General features: G+C 42.2%; 1 protein-coding gene across 3 annotated transcripts in view; it reads left to right on the forward strand.

Moving 5' to 3' along the window:
* Positions 1 to 18,692: 18,692 nt before the first annotated feature.
* LOC126272979 (methyl farnesoate epoxidase-like) overlaps positions 18,693 to 26,977 on the forward strand; it is a 130,074-nt gene continuing 121,789 nt past the window's right edge. The window contains exon 1 of one of the 3 annotated variants that reach the window (XM_049976320.1): positions 18,693 to 18,845. The gene's annotated coding sequence lies outside the window, so the exon portion shown is untranslated. Of the gene's footprint in view, positions 18,846 to 20,222; positions 20,444 to 26,977 lie in introns of those variants that run through there. The other 2 variants (XM_049976322.1, XM_049976321.1) reach the window with 2 other exon arrangements.

Consider the following 26,977-nt stretch of genomic DNA (forward strand, 5'->3'; position numbering starts at 1 on the left):
TGGACTTAACGTACAGATAACATGTTAACACTTGTGTCAATAACAATGACAGAGCGTGAGTGGTTTGAAAAGTTTAGAAATCACGTAGAAATGGCCATTCAGTAACCATTCCGTGTTTTTCACACATACTAGTCTCACACGCAACAAAGTAACCATATTTCTCAATAAACTTAAACAAATTACAACTCTTATAATGATGCGTATGTAATGTAGCGTCCGTATTAAACAGGAGATGAAAAGAGAGATATATCGTCCGGCAGAGGACGATTGGTTGCGCTCTTGTTTTTTGTAATATTCAAATTCAGAGTCTGTCTTTAATATCGATGTTTTTACATGCGGGCTGAATTAGTCTATAGTCTCTTAGGCGCCTCAATGGCACTGGATTCATTTCTCGTTGTAAATCGTCAAAATACATAATTACAATGCGTAGTTGAATATTATACATTGGCATATAAATGGCTCTTGGCCTCTTTCGTTACTCAAATCAGTGTTTTATGTGACGAGATGTGGCGGTGTGAAAATACATCTCGCCTTCCGACATATTCTTCTGTCTGAGTTCAGTAGAGAACTAACACCATCGGAGGCAGCCAGAAACATAGAGATAATGCCATTGGGCAGAACACAGCAAGAAAGTGATTTTCTCGTTTTACGGAGGATCGTTTTCACGTTAGTGACTCTCCACGTTCAGAAAGAACTTCGTCTTTTCATGAAGATAGGTTAAACGCATTAAACCACAATAATCCTCGTCAGTGTATATCTGGCAGATGTGATGAACTGTGATCTTTCTACCATCGCGAGACATAAGCATCCAATAGGAAAGATTCAAAAATTGGGTGTGTGGGTACCTCATGCACTAACCGAAAATTAAAAAAATCTGCATGTGGCCCTATGTGCATTTCTGCTTGCTCGTCATCAGTTGGCTTGTGAACAACACCGACCATTACTATCCTGTAGCCATACTCGTGACGAGCAATGCTGTCTTTATGCCACTACGAGGAAAAGAAAGGAAAGGTTGAATCCAAAAAAAAGCAGCAACTTACCGTACGAAGACCTGCGCGAAACCGCAAATGGTAATGCTATGCATCTGGTGGAACAGTGACTGTGTGGTGTACTACGAGTTGGTTCCCCTAGGTGTAACCATCACTGCTGTCATCCATTGTCAACAAATGATACGTCATGTAGACGCAACTCAAGAGCAACGACCAGGAAGACTGCGTAAATTTGATGCTACTCCACGAAGACGCCCGCCTGCATTCTACTAGGCTGAAAAAAATAAATATAAACATTATACAACAGTTTGGTAGGGAAGTCATTCGGCTCCTAATCTTGGGCCCTCAGATTTTTACCTTCCCGCTCTCTATCGAACAACCTTCACGGATTTCCTTTCCGGATGAAAATGCACTCCGAATACGGCTCGACGAGTTCTTCGTCTCTGAACCACGTGATTTCTACAGTCTTGGAATTAAAAATTACCACAGTGTTGACAGATTGTTGTTTACTGGTGGCTAAAGTCTCCGTTACATGCAGCTGTTGTGTTTATTAAACTTATGGAAAAACGCTGTGAGATTGAAACGTCCTCTTAGAAAAATTAATGAATTACTGTGCTGATAAACCTCTTACGTTATTTGATTTTCAAACAGCTGAACAGAACTGAACGTACTCAGACATTTCTCTCTTTACTCATTCTGATCGACACTAAACTGACACACAATATTTTTAAAGCAACGCAATCTCACTTTCAAAAATCCCTGCAAAAGAATGGCCGTGACAAAAAATACCCTATACCTTATCTTCGTTACTCGAACTACTACAATACTGCGAGCGCCAATACTGCAGCTAAATAAAAGATTCTTACTACTGAAGGCACTAACTACTGATAGGCATAGTTAGCAAATGAAAGATTTTGATAGAGAACAAACAATGTATTTACCTTAATAATGTTCAACAGTCATCATATATATATATATATATATATATATATATATATATATATATATATATATATATATATATATATCAGTTCATGATATGCACAATTACAAATTTACTCTTTCTGATGGACACACGTCCAGATCGTCCGAACTCAAAATTCTGCCATCTCTCTCCCCACACCCACCACTGCTGGCGGCTCACCTCCAACAGCACAACGGTACGCGCTGTTCACATACAACTGGCCAACACTACGTAAGCGAATATTCCAACAATGAGTCCAACCAGCCACAGACTGCACACATCACAGTCAGTGATTTTCATACAGAGCGCTACGTGGCGTTACCAACATAAAAACCTAAACAGCCTACTTACAAGATTATGCACCAAGCCAATAGAACAGGTACAGCAGGTGATTATGAAGCATCCAGTACATCAGACGCTGTAGAATTATTTTAAGAAATAAAATATGATGCAGGTTTCCTACTTTTTGTCTAAAATATTTGTAAGCTCAATATGAATTCACAGTAATGTACTTTTCGAATAACAACTGAAAAATCACGTCTATGTATACTTTGGCAGCTACAACTGAAACTGTACGTAACACTGCAGCCAACAAATAATTAACTGCTAATAAGATAGGTGATGAACATCTTTTCTGTTGGCGTGATTACTTTCCTTAATATAGTGTCGTTTTTCCTCTGTTCATCTCGGGAGATCTTCAGTAACTCGTCAAATGAACGTAGCGACGTTCTCACAAAACTGAAAAATTTAGCACTGTAATTTCTTAAATTATTGTACAGCGTGTGAAATAACTTGTTTACCTTTATATCACGATAAGCAATGACCGGATGCAACCAGAACTTTTTTCTGCATTCTACTTTTATTTCTAAGTGGCACACGAAGCTACTAGCTCTTCTGCTGAGGACATACTGGAGGATTTCCTCTGGCGTCTCCTACTGCCAGACCAGGTCGTTGCCAACAGAGCAGCCATGGTGTCCCAGTGTGGTAACACCATAATGTGGTTGGCTGTAGACGTCTCCCTGGCGCAAGTAGCTCGTTTGCTTGCTTGTTCGCTAGTTACCCAAAGAGTGTACAGTCGAAACGATGATAACAAAAGGGGTTTAGCCGTCTCTGGTCTAACACGTGCAACTCTCGAGAACAACACGGTCATTGCCATAAATCAACATCTCAGAAACTTCGCTCAGTGAAAGAGGGTTCAAAACAAGCATAAAAGTATCAGCTTCTACATCTTCACCTACACTCCGCAAGACACAAAAAAAAGAAAAATAGAAAATAGTTCAAATGGCTCTGAGCAATATGGGACTTTACAACTAGGGTCATCAGTCTCCCAGAACTTAGAACTACTTAAACCTAACTAACCTAAGGACATCGAACAACACCCAGTCATCACGAGGCAGAGAAAATCCCTGACCCCGCTGGGAATCGAACCCGGGAACCCGGGCGTGGGAAGCGAGAACGCTACCGCATGACCACGAGCTGCGGACATTCGCAAGCCACCTGACGGCGTGTGGCGGAGGGTACCTTGAGTACCTCTATTGGTTCTCTCTTCTATTCCAGTCTCGTTTTGTTCGTGGAAAGAAAGATTGTCGTTATGCCTCTGTGTGGGCTCTAATCTCTCTGATTTTATTCTCATGGTCTCTTCGCGAGATATACGTAGGAGGCAGCAATATACTGCTTGACTCCTCGGGGAAGGTATGTTCTCGAAACTTCAAGAAAAGCCCGTACCGAGCCACTAAGCGTTTGTCTTGCAGAGTCTTCCACTGGAGTTTATCTATTATCTCCGTAACGCTTTCGAGATTACTAAATGATCCTGTAACTAAGCGCGCTGCTCTCCGTTGGATGTTCTCTATCTCTTCTATCAACCCTACCTGGTACGGATCCGTATATGCTCTACCGTTTCTCACAAAACGACAGTCAAAGCTCTTGAAGTACTCTATGTGTCTTTTTGCGGATGATAAGTTTTACAAAAATGGTGGCACAGTGGTTAGCGGTGTGGCTTAACAGTTTCCGATCACTTGTTCGGAACCAGATTATTGTTTTTGTTTTTCGTTCATCTAGCCATATCCGTAGAAGATCGCTACACGATTTTTTTCAAATGGTTCAAATGGCTCTGAGCACTATGGGACTTAACATCTGAGGTCACCAGTCCCTTAGAACGTAGAACTAATTAAACCTAACTAACCTAAGGACATCACACACATCCATGCCCGAGGCAGGATTCGAACCTGTGACCGTCACGGTCATTCGGCTCCAGACTGAAGCGCCTAGAACCGCAAGGCCAAACCGGCCGGCTCTCCAGTGTATGTTGTAATAACTTCGTCCTAATTCGTCTGCTAATTGTCTGTGTGGTGAATGAATAAAAAAAAAGTAAAAGAATGAGAAAATTATTTGAAATTATTTTCGGTGAAATTCCTGTAATCTAAATTCATAATCAATTGCAGGCGCCAGTTTTCGGAAAAATGATCCGTTATTCGTGGTTTGCCGCGAAATTATTGCCAGTGCGTGAATTATTCAGCTATGTTAACCACGTCCCTTTCCCAAGTGACATTCATACGAAAAAATGTCACTGTGGTAAACGTGCATTTGCGCGAAGCTCATGGAGTTCGGAATTTCTACGTTTCGGAAGTTTCTACGATCAGTGTCATACAAGGGAACGCATTAAATCTTCCTGAAGAATAAACAAAAGAAAAAATGTAAGAATCAATATAATAATTAGTATAAGGATGAAATATAAGACTACGAGAATTTAAAAAGAAAATACCGTACACTCATATATTTTATACAATAAATGTACGACACTTATGAAACCCAGTTGCAGTGTTACAACTAATATAACGCCCTAGTATCCCCTAATTCGATAAGAAAAATTTCTGTAGTAACTTCTACGAACATGGGTAGATGCTCGTAAACAAGATTAAATGAAATTTTTAAAAATCATGTTTCAAACACGTGGCGCAAAAGTGTAAAGCTGCGATGGCAGCCACTGTTCCACCGCTTCTGCTCAACGACCTAATTGCTAAAAGGCATATAAATTACGGCGAAAACGTTTTTAAGAAACGGTAGAGTATATGAGATTAAGCAAAGACACGTGTTCGCTTATTTTGACCCCTCTTCCACGGAACTTTCCGTGCGTGAATTTCGTCGACAGTACGGTACTACATGTTGTACAGAGTTAGGGACGTTGTCCTCCAAGGTCACTAGCTCTGATGGTAGGCGATTCTTTGGTGAAAGACTACGTCTGTGTCCTTCCATTATCTTCCGGTGAAATACGACATCTGTAAGACGTGTGTATTTCTGTTGTCTACTGTCAAACCACAATTTATGAAAGATGTTTATATTTTATCAATAGGATTAAGTATGAATAATTAATATTTGTCATGTTGGAAATAATTGTGGCAGCAGGGAATGTCCGCACTAAAGTATTGTTCGCAGGAACACAGCACATTGATGTTGTTGTTGTTGTGGTCTTCAGTCCTGAGACTGGTTTGATGCAGCTCTCCATGCTACCCTATCCTGTGCAACATTCTTCATCTCCCAGTAACTACTGCAACCCACATCCTTCTGAATCTGCTTAGTGTATTCATCTCTTGGTCTCCCTCTACGATTTTTACCCTCCACGCTGCCCTGCAATGCTAAATTTGTGATCCCTTGATGCCTTAGAACATGTCCTACCAACCGATCCCTTCTTCTGGTCAAGTTGTGCCATAAACTTCTCTTCTCCCCAATCCTATTCAATACTTCCTCATTAGTTATGTGATCTACCCATTTAATCTTCAGCATTCTTCTGTAGCACCACATTTCGAAAGCTTCTATTCTCGTCCAAACTCTTTATCGTCCATGTTTCACTTCCATACATGGCTACACTCCATACAAATACTTTCAGAAATGACTTCCTGACACTTAAATCTAGACTCGATGTTAACAAATTTCTCTTCTTCAGAAACGCTTTCCTTTCCATTGCCAGTCTACATTTTATATCCTCTCTACGTCGACCATCATCAGTTATTTTGCTCCCCAAATAGCAAAACTCCTTTACTACTTTAAGTGTCTCATTTCCTAATCTAATTCCCTCAGCATCACCCGACTTAATTCGACTACATTCCATTATCCTCGTTTTGCTCTTGTTGATGTTCATCCTATATTCTCCTTTCAAGACACTGTCCACTCCGTTCAACTGCTCTTCCAAATCCTTTGCTGTCTCTGACAGAATTACAATGTCATCGGCGAACCTCAAAGTTTTTATTTCTTCTCCATGGATTTTAATACCTACTCCAAATTTTTCTTTTGTTTCCTTTACTGCTTGCTCAATATACAGATTGAATAACATCGGGGAGAGACTACAACCCTGTCTCACTCCCTTCCCAACCACTGCTTCCCTTTCATGTCCCTAGACTCTTATAACTGCCATCTGGTTTCTGTACAAATTGTAAATAGCCTTTCGCTCCCTATATTTTACCCCTGCCACCTTCATAATTTGAAAGATAGTATTCCAGTCAACATTGTCAAAAGCTTTCTCTAAGTCTACAAATGCTAGAAACGTAGGTTTGCCCTTCCTTAATCTAGCTTCTAAGATAAGTCGTAGGGTCAGTATTGCCTCACGTGTTCCAACATTTCTACGGAATCCAAACAGATCTTCCCCGAGGTCGGCTTCTACTAGTTTTTCCATTCGTCTGTAGAGATTTCGCGAACTGTTAGTTCGGTAATTTTCACATCTGTCAACACCTGCTTTCTTTGGGATTGGAATTATTATATTCTTCTTGAAGTCTGAGGGTATTTCGCCTGTCTCATACATCTTGCTCACCAGATGGTAGAGTTTTGTCATGACTGGCTCTCCCAAGGCCGTCAGTAGTTTCAATGGAATGTTGTCTACTCCGGGGGCCTTGTTTCGACTCAGGTCTTTCAGTGCTCTGTCAAACTCTTAACGCAGTATCGTATCTCCCATTTCATCTTCATCTACATCCTCTTCCATTTCCATAATATTGTCCTCAAGTACATCCCCCTTGTATAAACCCTCTATATAATCCTTCCACCTTTCTGCTTTTCCTTCTTTGCTCAGAACTGGGTTTCCATCTGAGCTCTTAATATTCATACAAGTGGTCCTCTTTCCTCCAAAGGTATCTTTAGTTTTCCTGTGGGCAGTATCTATCTTACCCCTAGTGAGATAAGCCTCTACATCCTTACATTTGTCCTCTAGCCATCCCTGCTTAGCCATTTTGCACTTCCTGTCGATCTCATTTTTGAGATTTCTGTATTCCTTTTTGCCTGCTTCATTTACTGCATGTTTATATTTTCTCCTTTCGTCAATTAAGTTCAATATTTCTACTGTTACCCAAGGAGTTCTACTAGCCCTCGTCTTTTTACCTACTTGATCCTCTGCTGCCTTCACTACTTCATCCTTCAGAGCTACCCATTCTTCTTCTACTGTACTTCTTTCCCCCATTCCTCTCACTTGTTCTTTTATGCTCTTCCTGAAACTCTGTACAACCTCTGGTTCTTTCAGTTTATCCAGGTCCCATCTCCTTAAATTCCCACCTTTTTCAGTTTCTTCAGTTTCAATCTACAGTTCATAACCAATAGATTGTGGTCAGAGTCCACATCTGCCCCTGGAAATGTCTTACAATTTAAAACCTGGTTCATAAATCTCTGTCTTACCATTATATAATCTATCTGATACCTTTTAGTATCTCCAGGATTCTTCCATGTATACAGCCTTCTTTCATGATTCTTGAACCGAGTGTTACCTATGATTAAGTTGTGCCCTGTGCAAAACTTTATCAGGCGGCTTCCTCTTTCATTTCTTATCCCCAATCCATATTCACCTACTATGTTTACTTCTCTCCCTTTTCCTACTCTCGAATACCAGTCACCCATGACAATTAAATTTTCGTCTCCCTTCACTATCTGAATAATTTCTTTTATCTCATCATACATTTTTCGATTTCTTCATCATCTTCAGAGCTAGTGGGCACACAAACTTGTACAACTGTAGTAGGCTTGGGCTTCGTGTTTATCTTGGCCACAATAATGCGTTCACTATGCTGTTTGTAGTAGCTTACCCGCACTCCTATTTTTTTTATTCATTATTAAACCTACTCCTGCATTACCCCTATTTGATTTTGTCTTTATAACCCTGTATTCACCTGACTAAAAGTCTTGTTCCTCTTGCCACCGAACTTCACTAATTTCCACTATTTCTAACTTTAACCTATCCATTTCCCTTTTTAAGTTTTCTAATCTACCTGCCCGGTTAAGGGATCTGACATTCCACGCTCCGATCCGTAGAACGCCAGTTTTCTTTTTCCTGATAACGATGTCCTCTTGAGTAGTCCCCGCCCGAAGATCGGAATGGGGGACTATTTTACCTCCGGAATATTTTACCCAAGAGGACGCCATCATCATTTATCCATGCAGTAAAGCTGTATGCCCTCGGGAAAAATTACGGCTGTAGTTTCCCCTTGCTTTCAGCCGTTCGCAGTACCAGCACAGCACAGCAAAATCCGTTTTGGTTAATGTTGCAAGGCCAGGTCAGTCAATCATCCAGACTGCTGCCCCTGCAACTACTGAAAAGGCTGCTGCCCCTCTTCAGTAAACACACGTTTGTCTGGCCTCTCAACAGATACTCCTCCGTTCTGGTTGCACCTACGGTACGGTCATCAGTATCCTTGAGGCACGCAAGCCTCCTTACCAACAAGGCGCACATTGGTACAATTTTAGAAAGGGCGAGAGAGACCGCGTATGGATACATTTTTTTAAAAAAAAAGCGGGAAATATCGCGCATTGATACATTTTGTAATGGTTTTAGGGATTCTCTTCACCAGAAAGTATGTCCAATTGAAGGTTTGTAAAATCATTTCATTCAAAATATAATTAATTTTTGCGAGCAATATTGCATTATTGATTAAAATCCATCCCAAAAACCATCAACGTAAAACATTGCAAAATTTTATTGTTGTCAAGAAAAAGTTTAACTGTGGATTACGTAACTTCAGACAAATTAATTGAAGAATAACGTCAGCTTTGCTAATAAATGCAGCTACTTATTATGACAGCAGCTAATAGAGTATAGTAAAACAGAGTAAATATATTCATGTCGCAGTTCGATGTAGCAGTCAGATGGCGATCCAGTAACAGTAAAAAAGGTAAGGAACAGTTTTGTGTTATTACAGGTAACGACTGAGTGCCACGACGACGACACATTGTATGTTTCGTCTAAATAATCAGAAAATCACTTTTAATAAGCAGGATTTTTTTTATACGAAGATAGAGAAAGAGAATTAATTTCAAAGGGAAGATTTCATTTGTTATTATCAAGCAAGAGATAGAAATCCTAAGGGAAGGTTTCATATTTTATTGTAGAAGGTTGCGCAACAAAAGAGATATAGAGGAGACAGGGAGGTTGCGCATCCAGTACCTGCAACAGTGAATGAACTACAGACTAGCGAATGTATGGGAAGGGTTCAATATAATATCGTCTGGATGTGTCGTGCTTTCTGTGGTGGGTGCAATTACCATTTGTGAAAGGAAAATGAAAACTTTTATCCTAATCATAATTGCAAGAAGTTACTCAAGGCTGCAAGTGCATTTATATAAAAGATTCAGGGGTTGGACCAAAATATGGAAACACCGCAAGAAACGGATGCTTGAACACAAATAGAGATTCTAGCCAAGCCTGCAGGTGAGGCTGTTGTGTTTGACCACGAACGGCACCAGTACAATGTCCTCCATACGTAGCAAGTGTCAGAACAGTGTCCTGTGTAGTTGTGATGTATTATGTCAGAGCTAAGTGAATCCGAACGTGGGCAAATTGTTGGTGCTCGTGTGGTGAGTGCTTCGGTAAACAAAGGTAGCCAAAGCGTTCAGTGTTTCAAGGACGCTATATCAAAGATTTGAATTATCGTGACAAGCGGTCGTTGAAGAGGGCCGTGACGAGGAATAAGAGTCACCATAGAACTGAACGAAACACTCGCGAACCCTGTCAGCACCAAAACGACACGAACGGAGCTCCATAAGCTGGAAATTGCAGTTCCAGATACCTGGAACAGGAAAATGTGCTGCAGAAGCCGTAAAACCTGAATTACGCAGCAATGGAAGAAAGTCATTTCGTCGGATGGGTCTTGTATCACATTTGCGTTCACAGGCGGGGGTTCGGTGATGATTTGGGCAGCTGTATCGCGTTATTAGATGGATCCCATGGTTACTCGGCAAGGTCGCATTAGTACTAAGGCTGATCAGGTCCGTCCCATGGTACAATGTTTGTTTGAAGCACACAAAGGAAAACTGAGGTTTAAGGGGACATGGATGTCATGGCCTATAATTTTTACTAGTATTTTGGAATTTAATAACTCACTAAATTTAACAGACATTAGAATGAAACTCTAACCACATAATAAGTATAATGTAACTTCTATGTGAAAAAATTATAAAGGTCTGGAAGCGTAATGAAGTGAATATTGATTTTTATCTTACGTACTGAATTACATGTAATTTTTATTTTAGGTACACTATACTTCCACACTATTCAAAACAAAGATTCAAAAAAATTTTTCTTCTTTTAATTACTAACTCGTTGAAACAGTAAAACAGGAATATTTACCAAATTGTTGTTCTTTGTATTTCAGAAAGGGTTTTTTGGACGTCAGTTTTTTTCTCGTAATAGTTTAAGAACATATCACACACTACAGCTTAAAATATTTAATACATTTTTGAATAATTTCGTTCACTGTACAGGCAAGCATTATACATTCATGCTCATAAATTAAGGATAATTGCAGAATGTGGTGCCACACAACGTGGAACTACACAAAACTGGCGATAATAGCAGAGACACATAGGGAACACACACGGTATTGGTGATAAGTTGAGGAAACGGTCCCGAAACACACGTGCTACAAAACGCCACTGTTTCCTGCGCATGTACCCCACATCAGTATGGGATATGATCACCATGCGCACGTACACAGGCCGCACAACGGGTTGGCATACTCTGGATCAGGTGGTCGAGCAGCTGCTGGGGTATAGCCTCCCATTCTTGCACCAGCGCCTGTCGGAGCTCCTGAAGTGTCCTAGGGGTTTGAAGACGTGCAGTGATACGTCGACCGAGAGCATCCCAGACGTGCTTGATGGGGTTTAGGTCTGGAGAACAGGCAGGCCACTCCATTCGCCTGATCTGTTTCAAGCTACTCCTCCACGATAGCAGCTCGGTGGGGCCGTGCGTCATCATCCATCACGAGGAAAGTGGGACACTGCATCCCTGAAAAGGTGGACAAAATGGCTCTGAGCACTATGCGACTTAACTTCTGAGGTCATCAGTAGCCTAGAACTTAGAACTAATTAAACCTAACTAATCTAAGGACATCACACACATCCATGCCCGAGGCAGGATTCTTACCTGCGGTCGTAGCGGTCGCTCGCTTCCAGACTGTAGCGCCTAGAACCGCACGGCCACTCCGGCCGGCAAAAGGCGGACATACTAGTGCAAAATGATGTACCGATACACTTGACGTGTTACAGTTCCTCCGTCAAAGACATGCAGGGGTGTACGTGCACCAATTATAATCCCACCCCACACCTCCATACAGGTCCCTTACAAGGACGTTAAAGGGTTGGTATCTGGTGCTGGTTCACGTCAAATGAAAACCCGGCGAGAATCACTGTTCAGACTATAACTGGACTCGTCCGTGAACATAAACTGGGATCACTGTTCCAATGTCCATGTACTGTGTTCTTGACACCAGGCTTTACGGGCTCTCAGTGGAATGCACCTTGTAAGTCTCCGGGTGAATAAACCATGTCTGTTCAGTCGTCTGTAGGCTGTGTGTCTGGAGACAACTGTTTCAGTGGGTGCGGTAAGGTCCAGAGCAAGGCTACCTGCAGTAATCCGTGGCCGTCTGCGGTCACTGATGGTGTTGTACACTGTGTACGTCCCGTACTGTAGGCCTGAACACGTTTCCTGTCTTCTGGAATCGTTTGCATAATCTTGAGATCGAACTTTGTGGCACACAGAGGGCCCGTACTACGACCTACTGTGTTTGACCAGCCTCCAGTCACCCTAGCATTCTACCCCTCATAACGTTCTCAATATGTGTTCTTTGAGCCATTTTCAACACCCAGTCACCATTAGGACTTCTGCACACTTACTCGCTGCACCGTACTCTGACATGCAGCAACACACCTCTACTTATGTGGACTGCTGCCAACGCCACCATGCGACGACCGCAGGTCAAATGCTCCACATGGCCACACCCCGAGGTGATTTAAACCCGCAAATCGCCCACCAGAGCGTTGTTTCGCCATGTATCAGCATTATCCTTAATTTATGAGTATGAGTGTAGAAAAATGTATTCCCGAAATTTCATGTGTTTCGGTTTTTTCCGTCAGTATGTAAGAAATTCGTGGCTCTTTGAAGAGTAATTGGATCGTTTCACTTCTTATCCCGATTTATCTTTCTAAATGTACTGCACTGAAACTGTCTACACACAACACTGCAAGTTTCGACGACATGCGCCGTGTTCCTTGTGTTGAAACAAACTTGTTCCATTCAGTCACGGCACTTTGGTGGATAACAGCAGTGCCCACATTAGTCTTCGCCTTCGAGCTTGTGTCCAGTCCTGCTTGTCCCTGTCTCGGGTTTGTATTCCCTGCTGTGATAGTTACACATTTTCAATCATACACTGAGGTATGGGTAGGGTTACTGATGAAAATGGCCGATATTGACATACTGTATAAGTTCGCCGAACATACTAGTAGAGCGTCACAGCGACCAACCATATTGCCATACTTCCGCATCTGTACATAGGTGCATACGAGAAACCAGGACCTGTCGTTTTGGGTTGTACATTTTAATGAATGGGTATTACATTTTTTTCAGTGTTGTGCAACTATTTTCACAGAAAGAAACGCCACTGGGATAACAAAGAGGGGTAAATCGTAAGTACGTTTAAAGGGTGTATGTGTCTATAATTTTATAGCTAATTTTTTGTTTTTGGATGTCTTAAAACGCGAATGTAGTATTTGTATCTGATAGTTACGCGCATGCAACCAGAGACATTAACTGTTGCTAGCAGAAACAGTTAACTTTGTTTATACACTACATTTCTTTTTATGTAACTATCTTCCCAATACCTTTTTTTCGATAAATCGGAAAAGAAATTAACTTTTCCATTAAAACAGTTATATTTTTCTCCTATCGCAATACAGGAACCTAACAAAAAGAGAGACGAATCTTAGCAGCCCGAAGGACTAAAAAAAAAAAAAAGGGTTCAAATGGCTCTGAGCACTATGGGACTTAACATCTGAGGTCATCAGTCCCCTAGAACTTAGGACTACATAAACCTAACTAACCTAAGGACATCACACATATCCATGCCCGAAGCAAGATTCGAACCTGCGACCGTAGCGGTCCGCGGTTCCAGGCTGAAGCGCCTACAACCGCTCCGCCACACCAAGAACTGAACAGCAGCGAAACAAGGCGATATATGTATATATATGGTGTTTCTCTAAGAGCGTGCAAAAATTTAACAGGACACAAGGGATGTTCCATTCAACAATTTGAGGTAGGGGACCTGAGGCGGAGAAGCCAGATTAAGGGGACAATAGGAATAAAATCACATTACGGTGTCTTTTTTTATTTACAGTAGTTGCAGTAAACTGCACAGACTTTAGAGATCCCCATTGAAGATAGCCAAGGGGATACAGATGCACACACAACAGGTAGCTTCATCTGCCTTATACTACATTATTCTTAGTTATTCCGACCTTCTCAATCTCAGTATTATTTAAATACACTGAAGAGCCAAAGAAACTGGTACACCTGCCTAATATCGTCTAGGGCCCCCGCGAGCACGCAGAAGTGCCGCAACACGGCTAATGTCTGAAGTAATGCTGGAGGGAACTGAAACCAAGAACCCTGCAGAACTGTCCATAAATCCGTAAGAGTACGACGGGGTGGAAATCTCTTCTGGACAACACGTCGCAAGACATCCCAGATATGCTCAATAATGTTCACGTCTGGGGTGTTTGGTGGCCAGCGAAAGTGTCTAACTCAGTAGCTTAAACTCTGCAGCAATGCGTATTGTCCTGCTGGAATTGCCCAATTCGGTCGGACTGCACAATGGACATGAATGGATGCAGGTGCTCAGACAGGATTCTTAAGTACCTGTCACCTATCAGAGTCGTATCTAGACGTATCAGGGGTCCCATATCATTCCAACTGTACACGCCCCACATTATTGCAGAGTCTCCACCAGCTTGAACAGTCCCCCGCTGGCGTGCAGCGTCCTTGGCTTCATAAGGTTGTCTCCATGCCCGTACACGACCATACGCTCGGTACAATTTAAAACGAGACTCGCCCGACCAGCAACTTGTTTCTGGTCATCAACGGTCCAATGTCGGTATTGAAGGGCTCTGGCGAGGCGTAAAGCTTTGTATCGTGCAGTCATCAAGGGCTCACGAGCTAGCCTTCGGCTTCGGAAGCGCAAATCAATGATGTTCTGTTGAATGGTTTGCACGCTGACATTCGTTGATGGCCCAGCATTGATTTCTACAGCAATTTGCGGAATGGTTGCGCTTCTGTCACGTTGAACGATTCTCTTCAGGCATCCTTGGCCCCGTTCGTGCAGGATCTAATCCCGGCGCAACGGTGTCGGAGATTTGATGTTTCACCGGATTCATGATATTCACGGTGCACTCGTGAAATGGCCGTACGAGAAAATCCCCACTTCATCTACCTCGGAGATGCTGTGTCCCACCGCTCGCGCGCTGAATAAAACACCACGTTCAAACCCACTTAAACCTTGATAACCTGCCATAGTAGGAACAGTAACCGGTCTAACAACTGCGCCAGACACTTGTTGTGTTACATAGGCGTTGCCGACCGCAGAACCGTGATCTGCCTGTTTACATATCTTTGTATTTGAATACGCATGCCTATAGCAGTTTCTTTGGCGCTTCAGTATATACAGGGTGGTCCATTGGTCGTGAACGGGCCAAATATCTCACGAAATAAGCCTCAAACGAAAATACTACAAAAAACGAAACTCGTCTAGCTTGAAGGGGGGAACCAGATGACGCTATGGTTGACCCGCTAGATGGCGCTGCCATAGGACAAACGGATATCAACTGCGTTTTTTAAAATAGGAACCCCTATTTTTCATTACATATTCGTGTAGTACGTAAAGAAACATGAATGTTTTAGTTTGAGCACTTTTTTCGCTTTGTGACAGATGGCGCTGTAATAGTCACAATTTTAGACGAACAGTTGGTAACAGGTTTTTAAAATTAAAATACAGAACGTAGGTACGTTTCATCATTTTATTTCGGTTGTCCCAATGTGATACATGTACCTTTGTGAACTTATCATTTCTGTGAACGCATGCTGTTACAGCGTGATTACCTGTAAATACCACATTAATGCAATAAATGCTCAAAATGATGTCCGACAACGTGAATGCATTTGGCAAAACGTGTAACTACATTTCTCTCAACAGCGAGTACTTCGCCTTCCGTATTGTTCGCACATGCATTGACAATGCGCTGACGCATGTTGTCAGCCGTCGTCGGTGGATCACGGTAGCAAATATCCTTCAACTTTCACACAGAAAGAAATCCGGGGACGTCAGATCCGGTGAACGTGTGGGCCATGGTATGGTGCTTCGACAACCAATCCACCTGTCATGAAATATGCTGTTCGATACCGCTTCCATCATGTTGGAAGTAATCGCCATTCTGCCATGCAGTGAAACATCTTGTAGTAACATCGGTAGAACATTACGTAGGAAATCAGCATACATTGCACCATTTAGATTGCCATCGATGAAATGGAGGCCAATTGTCCTTCCTCCCATAATGCCGCACCATACATTAACCCGTCAAGGTCGCTGATGTTTCACTTGTCGCAGCCATCGTGGATTTTCCGTTGCCCAGTAGTGCATATTATGCCTGTTTACGTCACCGCTGTTGGTGAATGACGCTTCGTCGCTAAATAGAAAGCGTGAAAAAAATCTGTCATCGTCTCGTAATTTCTATTGCGCCCAGTGTCAGAACTGTACACGACGTTCAAAGTCATCGCCATGCAATTCCTGGTGCATAGAAATATGGTACGGGTGCAATCGATGTTGAAGTTGCATTCTCAACACCGACGTTTTTGAGATTCCCGATTGTCGCGCAATTTGTCTGCTACTGATGTGTGGATTAGTCGCGACAGCAGCTAAAACACCTACTTGGGCACCATCATTTGTTGCAAGTCGTGGTTGACGTTTCATATGTGGCGTAACACTTCCTGTTGCCTTAAATAACGCAACTATCCGGCGAACGGTCCGGACACTTCGATGATGTCGTCCAGGATACGGAGCAGCATACATAGCACACGCCTGTTGGGCATTTTGATCACAACAGCCATACATCAACACGATATCGACCTTTTCCGCAATTAGTAAACGGTCCATTTTAACACGGGCAATGTTTCTAGAATGAAATTTTCACTCTCCAGCGGAGTGTGCTCTGATATGAAACTTCCTGGCAGAGTAAAACTGTTTGCCGGACAGAGACTCGAACTCGGGACCGAATTCGAGTCTCAGTCAGGCACACAGTTTTAATCTGCAAGGAAGTTTCACTGGTAATGTATCACGAAACAAATACCGTCCGCACTGGCGGAATGTTACGTGACACCACGTACGTATACGTTTGTGACTATTACAGCACCACCTATCACAAAGCGAAAAAAGTGGTCCAACTAAAACATCCATATTTCTTTACGTACCCCACGAATATGTAATAAAAATGGGGGTTCTTATTTTTTAAAAAACGCAGTTGATATCCGTTTGTTCTACGGCAGCGCCATCTGGCGGGCCAACCAAAGCGTCTTTCCCCCTTGAAGCTAGACGAGTTTCGTTCTTTGTAGTTTTTTCGTGTGATGCTTATTTCGTGAGATATTTGGCCCAGTCACTATCAATGGACCACCCTGTATATGAAACTACCAGTTTATCTGCCTTGTACTCCATTATTCTTAGTTCTTTTGAACTTTTCGATATTTTAAGTATATACACAGTGTGTTACAAAAAGGTACTGCCAAACTTTCAGGAAATATTCATCACACATAAATAAAGGAAAGACATTATGTGGACATGTGTTCGGAAACGCTTATGTTAGAGCTCATTTTAGTTTCGTCAGTATGTACTGTACTTCCTCGATTCACCGCCAGTTGGCCCAATTGAAGGAAGGTAATGTTGACTTCGGTGCTTGTGTTGACATGCGAGTCATTGCTCTACAGTACTAGCATCAACAGGTTAGTGTTCATCACGAACGTGGTTTTGCAGTCAGTGCAATGTTTACAAATGCGGAGTTGGCAGCTGACCATTTGACGTATGGATTAGCACGGGGCAATAGCCGTGGCGCGGTACGTTTGTATCGAGACAGATTTCCAGAACGAAGGTGTCCCGAGAGGAAGACGTTCGAAGCAATTGATCGGCGTCTTAGGGAGCACGGAACATTCCAGCCTATGACTCGCGACTGGGGAAGACCTAGAACGACGAGGACACCTGAAATGGACGAGGCAATTCTTCGTGCAGTTGACGATAATCCTAATGTCAACGTCAGAGGAGTTGCTGATGTACAAGGTAACGTTGACCACGTCACTGTATGGAGAGTGCTACGGGAGAACCAGTTGTTTCCGTACCATGTACAGCGTGTGAAGGCACTATCAGCAGCTGATTGGCCTCCACGGGTACACTTCTGCGAATGGTTCATCCAACAATGTGTCAATCCTCATTTCAGTGAAAATGTTCTCTTTACGGATGAGGCTTCATTCCAACGTGATCAAATTGTAAATTTCCACAATCAACATGTGTGGGCTGACGAGAATCCGCACGCAATTGTGCAATCACGTCATCAACACAGATTTTCTGTGAACGTTTGGGCAGGCATTGTTGGTGATGGCTTGATTGGGCCCCACGTTCTTCTAGCTACGCTCATTGGAGCATGTTATCATGATTTCATACGGGATACTCTACCTGTGCTGCTAGAACATAAGCCTTTACAAGTACTACACAACATGTGGTTCATGCACGATGGAGCTCCTGCACATTTCAGTCGAAGTGTTCGTACGCTTCTCAACAACAGATTCGGTGACCGATGGATTGGTAGAGGAGGACCAATTCCATGGCCTCCAGGCTCTCCTAACCGCAACCCTCTTCACTTTCATTTATTGAGGCATTTGAAAGCTCTTGTCTACGCAACCCCGGTTCCAAATGTAGAGACTCTTCGTGCTCGTATTGTGGACGGCTGTGATACAATATGACATTCTCCAGGGTTGCATCAGCGCACCAGGGATTCCATGCGACGGTGGGTGGATGCATGTATCCTCGCTAACGGAGGACATTTTGAACATTTCGTGTAACAAAGTGTTTGAAGTCACGCTGGTACGTTCTGTTGCTGTGTGTTACCATTCCATGATTATTGTGATTTGAAGAGCAGTAATAAAATGAGCTCTAACGTGGAAAGTAAGCGTTTCTGGACACATGTCCACGTAACATATTTGCTTTCTTTGTGTGTGAGGAATGTTTCCTGAAAGTTTGTCCGTACGTTTTTGTAACACCCTGTACACTCTTAAAATATTATTTCCTTATGCTTGTTAATCGTCAAGAACCTGTGCACCTCATCTTCCACCTAAATAGAAGAGTGGTTAGAGTACGTCAGTTGCAACACTAGTAAGCGAATGTGCGCGGAGAGCAGCTGCTGTAGATAAGACGGTCACGGCCAAGAGCACGCCAAGTCTGCCGAGTCACAGCACTGTGCCGTGAGGGAGGTCGCGTCCAAACCGAGCGAGCTCGTCTCGCCAGTAGCAGAGCGGCCGGCTTGCAGAACACAACGGCTGGCGGCGGCGCGGCCAGCTCGCAGATGTGAGTAAGCGCACACGGCATGGCCAACATCTTGTTTCTGAACACTTCAACTCGCGCCAAAAGCCTCGATTGCACAAAGAGGTTCATTCGTTTCACGGCACCGGTTACTTTACCAAACGCTGCACATGTAACGCGTTTCATGTACGAGTGCTGTAAGTATCGGTCTTTACTAGACGTGCTGAATCATCAAAAACGTCGACGTGGGGGAAAGGTGCGGAGGTGTAGAGTGGGCAGGGGCAGCGGGAGGGAAAGCGACAAAAGAAGCTGTAAGAGGCTACAGCAAAGTGCTTTACATCGAGTGTGTTCTGACGCTGTGATTACTTAACCTAATCGCCAGCAATGAAGACTATGTAGCGCACATTTTTGTGCCGTTAGCTACTACGAATGAGCCTCTGTGTCTTGTGACTTGTGGTACTGCGGTTGTGACGTCTCTCACGTCAACAACAGAACCGGTGTCTTTGTATGATGGAGACTTTTTTTACTCGCACTTTATGGGATAGGCGTGGGTGTTGTGTTGTCCCTCTATTGCGACTATTTATGTTTCATATTATTCCTACCCTACCTCACCATTCAACATTTTTTCCCATTTTTTTCCGTTACGCATGTGAAGCTGTGCCACGTTTTGTGAATGTTGAACATAGCACGTGGTGCACTAAAACGGAGAATGATGGTTGTTAAATTATTAGCGAACTGTACCAAGAATACATAATGCATATACAACACTGAAAAATGCCGGCCGTTGTGGCTGATTGGTTCTAGGCGCTTCAGCCTGGAACCGCGCGAACGCTACGGTCGCAGGTTCGAATCCTTCCTCGGGCATGGATGTGTGTGATGTCCTTAGGTTAGTTAGGTTTTTAGTTGTCCTAAGTTCTAGGGGACTGATGACCTCAGATGTTAAGTCCCATAGTGCTCAGAATCATTTGAACCATTCGAATTTGAACTATTTTTGAACATAGAAAAATAGAATCAACATTTACGATTCCCCATGTGAGAGCGATACCGAGTCAGAAGCTGATGTAAACCACGTCTTTTCCCCGTGTTCCACATTTGACAACGAACCATCGGAACTTATGAACACTTTTAGAGTATGGGTAACCTCCTATTTCAATCAGCGTCCTCTCTTTTGGTTTCTAAAGACATTCGCCAGTATATATTAGTCATCAGTGGGTTAAGAGTATAAGGTAAAATCTGTGGGACTCATATTTTCATTTATCTGTATCACTTATTATTAAATTTAAGAAACAGTGTGTATTGATAACATTAATATGTCCCATTTACTCATCGTTCTATTTGTTAAACATCTCTTGTACAAAGGTTTACCGCTTGAGCATTCAATTATTTAAATATGCATTTTTGTATTTCTCTCTGTACAATTAGGTATTCAATGTAACCACGTGTTCTCGATGGGGAAATAGAGTACAAACTCTGAGAACCAAATAAAACTAACAACAAAGCACGGGAAAAACTTTTAAAGAACTGCAGTAGAAATATTCGACTAAAGCTTCACTCAGAAACTTAAGGCCACATCACCTAACAGCTAACGAGCACAAGGCGTGGCCCCATCATAGAAACGTGTAAGAGCCTATCTCACGAAAAAGGTAAATGGTTAAACGTGAATAAATTTTGTATGCCACACTTGTGGCTGGCTACTGTATTTATGTCATTGTTCTTCTAAAATGATAAACTGCTCTTTCATTTTCTTCCAGGAGCGTGGTTGTGTAGTAAATATTACGTTTCATTTGGGATCGCTTGTTTCAGTCAATTTATTACATTGTACAACTAATTCACGTTCTTCAGAATAGCTATATTCAATGTGGCATTCCTTAAGATCATATGCATGTTTCTGATTTGCTCCCAGGAGGTGATTTCAACAGTCTCCGTGGGACTTTGTAGTGGATCGGTTGGAATCTGTTCTGTTATGACGCTGAGGCTGTGTCCCGCATTGTGCCGCCATTAACTATTGCCGGGAAGATTGTGGATCTGCATAGTCCTAATTTGGTTTCTCTTTCCGATTCGAAACTAACAAGAAAGCGTGCCAATGCTTTCACCGTCTGTAGAAAAGTAATTACTTTCGGAGTATTGTCAACCTTGAAGAAAATTTGTTGATTTAATACGATTCTGGGGCATTTAACATTTGTTAATCATGCGATGTTTCTGTAGCTGATTCTGATGTTGCCACGAAGGTGCAGCGACTTTTTTGAGAAGTATATATTTTTACTTTCATCATTGTTGATTGACACTTTGATTTTTCTACACTGATTTGCGGTGACGTTCACTTGTTATGCAGCGTTTGTTGCTCGTATGCATCACTGTATCATCCGCGTATTCTGCTAGCTGTGCTTGTTACTGTGGGATGCCTTTTCTTTAGCTGATGAAAAGGGTAGAGACAGTACTAACCCTTGTAGGAGACCAGTTTTTATTTTTATTGTCTCTGACTTCTTCTCGTCTATGGATCAATGATTTTTCCGTTGCGTGGAAACTGTCATCTTAGTATGTAGTCCGGTATTTTGATCTGAGTAACTTATCTTCACAATCTCTACATAGTTTGTCGAAGGGCTTGTTCCAATCCATGAAGACCGGCGCTGTCGGTACTGATGCGTTGAAATTTTTTGTTGTGTTTTCCACTAAACGTGGAGTTTGCATTTTTCTGATAATTTAGTTTTAAACTCGAACTATCCTAGTCTATGTGAAATACTATTGTGTACGTTGTAGGATTCGATCCCACTTCGATTGTTGGCCTGGTTTCAAATCTAGGAATGAATAAAACTACAACTACTACTATTACTACTACTACCACAAGCAAAGACGAATCACTGAAAAGTACCAGCGAAACAAAAATTAGATCATGGACTACGTTGGATTCGAATCTTATTGATCGAAACTGGCTGGCAGGCTGATACTGAAATACCTACAGATTTTGTAATAAGGAACAATGAATAAATAAAAAACACTGAGATGCAGATAAATTAACTGATATTTTTGTCCGTGTAAGTGTACCGTAGCGGAAACCATCAATCTAAAGTAGGATTAAAGAATAACAAGAATATGTCTCTAGTAACTATGTACGTATTACAAATTTTTTTGTACAGGTGTCACTGAACAAATTGCAAGTTTTTACCGTAACATCTGATTCGGGTTTTTAAGCACTTATTAGCCGCTGAACAGAAGATAACCCTTCTAATTCTCAGTTACAGCTTTTTTGAACGAAACAGATACTGCTTTGTCCTGCAGGGAACTGCCGATGTCAAGTAGTTGCAGAAGACGAAATTGCGAATCAGGTGTACCGCCAAAAATCTGAATGTTGTCCTTGATGAATGCATTTTTAATTATGAAATTAATAGTGCGAAGAAAGAAACATAAACGGTTAATTATTTATTATTATTCAGTACTGACCTAAACCCTTAATGACTACAACGACAAGAAACTAAAGGGTTTTTGGTAGCGAGAGAGATGACTGGCATTACAAAAGATAACTTAACGAATTTTATAAGAATGGTTGCCTTTCTCTTCGGAGATCATGTTTTCATTTCTGAACTGAGCAATGCGAAAACTTCACCACATCAGAAGGAGTAATGGATATTTTTAAATGAGCCTTGTATTTAGAAAAAAATGTCTGTGTTTCTATTCTAAGTTAACGGCTTTCTGATAATTCAGCACCACTAACGAACCTGGAGGTGAAACCATCAAGAGACTCCAACATCATAGAAATCAAGTTTTTATTGAGATACGGTTGAAGACCCTGCACAATTAAAGGCAACTATTGTTAGATACTAATTTTTTGCGCCTTCAAGCCATGATCGCCTTGTAGTAATCACCTGCTTTCAGGTGACAGACACTTATTGCTAGAACAGACACATAACGTCGTATTGCATCCTAAGGTGGACACATAAAAGAACATGAACGGCGAGTCTTCGTATAACAGAAGTTAGCGACACAATTCACTATAAGAACGCTATTATTTACATGTAGGATGTGGATGCATGACAGGATGAAATGGTTCAAATGGCCCTGAGCACTATGGGACTTAACTTCTCAGGTCATCAGTCCCCTAGAACTTAGAACCACTTAAACCTAACTAACCTAAGGACATCACACACACCCATGCCAGAGGCAGGATTCGAACATGCGACCGTTGCGGTCGTGCGGTTCCAGGTTGTAGCGCCTAGAACCGCTCGGCCACCCCGGCCGGAATGACAGGATGAATTAACGCAAATGTCTACTAGTAAATAAACTCATATGACTTCCATTTAACGAGACAAGCAAGCTATTCCAAGGACACGTAAGAAGTCAAACTGGTCTCTGCGTCAAGTCCTTGAGAGCGCAAGAAAAGTAGGTTCGTAACTTGCCACGATTGACTGGTCAGTTGAAAAAACGTTTAGCGATGAAATTGTCTGCAGATGTGCAGTTCTGAAGCTGCGAGCTTGTAGCAGGTCGTATGAGTGCTGTGTCCTATGATGTATGGTGTTCTGTTAAACAAATCTTGCAAAAAAACTGTCTTTCGTGCTTATAAGGTACCTCTAACATCTGTAGCTTAATGACGTATGGGTCACGCAAGGATCTGCGTATAATATACTGACGAACCAAAACATTATAGCAGTCTGTTTAATAGTTTTTTGGTCTGTCTTTGAAACGATTCTGCGTTACATGGATTCAGTGGTATGTTTCTGAAGCTATGAGATGTGATCAAAAAGTAACTGGAAGTTTTGTACAGTACCATTATCTATTCAACAACATCAACTTTGACCCCTTCAAAGCAATCTTCCTCAGATATAATACAATTGGACGATTGCGTTTTCCAATGTTGGAGGCATTTCTGGAACTTACTTTTCGAAATAGTATTCAGCTCTTTCAGCGATTCTGCTTTTATTTCACAAATGGTGGCAGAACGGCGTCCTTTCATGCTTCTCTTCAGCCTGGGGAATAGGAAGAAGTCACAGGGGGCCATGTCCGCCGAATACTCTGGCTGAGCCAACATAACGTTTTTTTTTTTTTTGCCAAAAAACCACGAACAAGCATTGAGATATGAGCGGGAGCATTAACGTGATACAATTTCCACGAGTGGTTTTGCCATAAATCTAATCGTTTTCTTCGAACTGCTTCAAGCAAACGGCACATAAGTTCCAGATAGTATTCCTTACTGACCGTACGACCGTAAGGCAAGAACTCGTGATGCACTGTTCCATTGTAGTCGAAGAAAACGTTGGGAAGAACCTTCTCATGTAACGGGAACTTGTCGATTTTATTTCGGTCTTGGCTCTACAGGTAGTTTCCGTACGCACGGCTGGGTGTTGACTTCCACGTCATAGCCGTGTAGCCATGTTTCGTCACCTGTTATAACTTCCTTTAGAAATTCTGTATCGTTGTCGACTTCGTTCACAGTTCCTGAGCGATGTCTGTGCGACGACGTTTCCGGTCGAAATTCACCAATTTAGAACAAACTTTTCTGCTACACGTTTCATGACCAAAACATCCGGAAAAATTGCTTGGCGTGTGCCTGAGAATATGGCAACATCATCAGCAGCCTCTCTGATAGTGATTCGGAGATCTTTCCGGAACCATTTTTTTTTTCCACACTGTCGTTAGCAATTGATACGTTAGAGCGTCCGTGGCGCTCGTCGTCTTCTATGTCTTCTCCATCCTCTTTGAAACGTTTATACCACTAGCAAACTGATGTCGTACTGATAGCGGATTGGCCAAAAAGCAACAGTCAACATTGCGAATGCAGTGCTGCACTTCATTCCATTTCTGAAACAAAATTTAATGCAAATTATTTGACCCATCTTCGCCGAAGGCTCGAAAACACGTATAGTCCTTTCGACTGTTAGCAATAAACTAAATATCCAAAATAGATGAAAATGCAGACATGTCAGGTGTAGAAGCGTGATACCAGAATTTGGTTGCAATAATTACACATCTGTGGTTTCAAACTGATAAACAATATTTTATTAAAAATTATCTCCATTGCTATTTATACGTTTCTCCCACCTCTCCGGTAGGATACGAATGCCCCGCCAAAAAAACAGTTCTTTTGAAGCGAACCAGTCAGCGAGCCCTTTCCGTACCTTTTCATACGAATTGAAGCGTTATTCAGCGACAGCGTGTCCCAGTGATACAAATAGATGAAAATCGGACGGAGCCAAGTCTGGAGCACAAGCCGAATACCCTGGTATTTCGCAACTGAACGCCTCTATCGTTTCCCTGACCCATCTTGCTGTGTGTCATGAGTACTTATCATGGAGCAAAATGACTTTGTGTTGCCTTTTTCCATATTCCGGCGGTTTTTCACGTAATGCTCGATTTAAATCGATCATTTGCTGTTGGTAGCGATCAGTGATTCAGTTGTTCCGCGAGTTCCACACATCCAAACACGCATGCGATTCGATGTCTTCGAACTTTTTCGGTGGTTTCCCGCACTCGTCGTTTCTCACGTCAAAATCACCACTTTTGAATTTTTTGAACCACTTGAAACACTGTGTTTTCCCAAGAGTGTGTTCGCCGAAAGCTTCGACTAGCATTCGATGCGATTATGCAGCAGTTTTCTTCAAATGCTAACAGAAAACCAATGCCGTCCGCAAACCGTAGTTCGTTGGCAGAAAATCCGAGATGTTTTCGGGTTTGAAGCAGATAGCGATGTATGGGACTTTGGTTACTGTGTGTTGACATTTGTCGTCAGCCATTACAGGAAGCAGATGGCGCTGCAGATGTCTCACGGGCCCTACACCGATGGCTAGTGTCACCTACAGGGAAATTACGGTTTCATACTGGTACATCGGGAAAGAGTTTTTTTGTTGAAAATCGGATGTATAAAGGCCGCGAAATCAAAAAATTCCCTTTACTTTTTGAGCACGCCTCGGAAACCAGATGCTCACGCACGAATGTGACCTTGTGATGCGGACAGTTATCGTGCTGCAGTCCACAGCTCGTGGTCTTGCGGTGGCGTTCTCGCTTCCCGCGCACAGGGTCCCGGGTTCGATTCTCGGCGAGGTCAGGGATTTTCTCTGACTCGAGATGACTGGGTGTTGTGTATCAGCTAAAAAGGACTTGCAATTTCGGCGGCCGAACACCCCGCATGGGGTCTCCCGGCCAACGATGCCGTACGATCATTTCATTTCATCGTGCTGGAAGACGCCATCGGCATCGGGAAGACACGAAACACAAAGGGATGCAGGTGCTCCGCAATAATGTTGACGTAGTCCATAGCTGCTGTTGGTGTCTTCGATTGTTACCATAGGTGCCATGGAAGCCAAAGTGAATGTCCCTCATGGCATAGTGTAATGTCGTTGCATTAATTTGTTCTGAAAGCGGTGCTGATAGACAATAAAAGCTGGTTAAAAGCTGTGAGCTGTCTGGGGAAGTTAACCTTGCATTACTGAGCAACTGTTTCACCAGGTATCCAGTCTAGCTTACCAAATTCCCAACCAGACTAACATTAATATAATCTTTTAATCGTCATACGACAACCGGTGATATATATATAGAAAGAGAATTTAAATAAAAAGAAATAAATCAATATATTTTTTGACATTTATTTTAACATTGATCATTGAAATTTCAGCATATTAAACTTGATTCATAACTAAACTGGTGCCTTATTTAGGATTGGGAAAATGTGAGTTTGTAATCTTACGGGACACATCAAATATGGAGCCAAGATTGGGAGACTGCATACAACACTGCATTCATAAAATAACACACAAAGAACGTTGAAACATATGCAAGAGGAAATTAACCACAACCAACCGATTTAATTTTCACCCAAAGAAGTTACGTTCGTAGCGCAATCCTGTCCATCATGTAATTACCATACACTGATATACTAAATTCATACTAACTCTCCGTGAAATCTTCTCGATAAGAATTGCTGAAGGCTACTTTGATGCTTACACCACATGCTTCACGTGGTCAACTTGGTTTACACAAAGAGTGTAACTCCACAATAATTTTGATAATTAAAATAAATTACATCGAAACGCAATTTACAAAAGAAAAACCTCGAACTGGTTAATATCGTCTTACTATTAACCTGATGGGTCAAACAATTGTATAAGCATGTTGTACTGGTCTCACAAAGTACACCCCACGTGGATTGAACATAAAGGAAAGTTGCTATATTGAAAAATATTGTCAAGACG

This window comes from Schistocerca gregaria, chromosome 5 (genome assembly GCF_023897955.1).
Source record: "Schistocerca gregaria isolate iqSchGreg1 chromosome 5, iqSchGreg1.2, whole genome shotgun sequence".
NCBI classification, from domain to species: domain Eukaryota; kingdom Metazoa; phylum Arthropoda; class Insecta; order Orthoptera; family Acrididae; genus Schistocerca; species Schistocerca gregaria.